This window comes from Mercenaria mercenaria, chromosome 17, assembly GCF_021730395.1.
Source record: "Mercenaria mercenaria strain notata chromosome 17, MADL_Memer_1, whole genome shotgun sequence".
Lineage (NCBI taxonomy): Eukaryota > Metazoa > Mollusca > Bivalvia > Venerida > Veneridae > Mercenaria > Mercenaria mercenaria.
The window spans coordinates 58,097,506-58,098,043 of NC_069377.1; positions in this window are offsets into that span (position 1 = coordinate 58,097,506).

A 538-nucleotide genomic window follows, 5' to 3' on the forward strand; every position below is an offset into this window, starting at 1 on the left:
AGGATTCCAAATTTTTGTTTCGTCAGATTCTTTATTGTGTCGATATCTTCTTCTAGCCTACACATTGCTATTGAATTCATCTCTCATTGCAATACGCGTGCTTTTGCACTTTTTCGTACGCAGCGACCTTTAATTTGTCATTATTCGGTGTAGATGTATATTCATCGGTCTTTTCTTGTAAACTTTCAAGGGAGTTAATTATTTCATTTATTTCTGAACTTTCCTTATATTGTCCTGCTATATGTGGAATATAATCTACATCGTTGCAGGTTTTGTGGTTTCCGATTATACAGACAGGACAGCCTAGTTGATCATGTGTCTGACAAAAGTATTCTATAATCTTTGTAGGATGCTGAATACATGGTTCGGTACATTCATAATTTAACTGTTCTTTCGTCTTTGTCTTTGGCATCGCGTATTTATCTAGGAGAACGTGGTGACGCCACAGTGAAGGACGTCGGTGTATTTTAAAGCAGAGGGAACACAGATACTCCTGGCAGTCTACACAGAACCCTTCCGCTGGTTGTCGTTCCCCTTC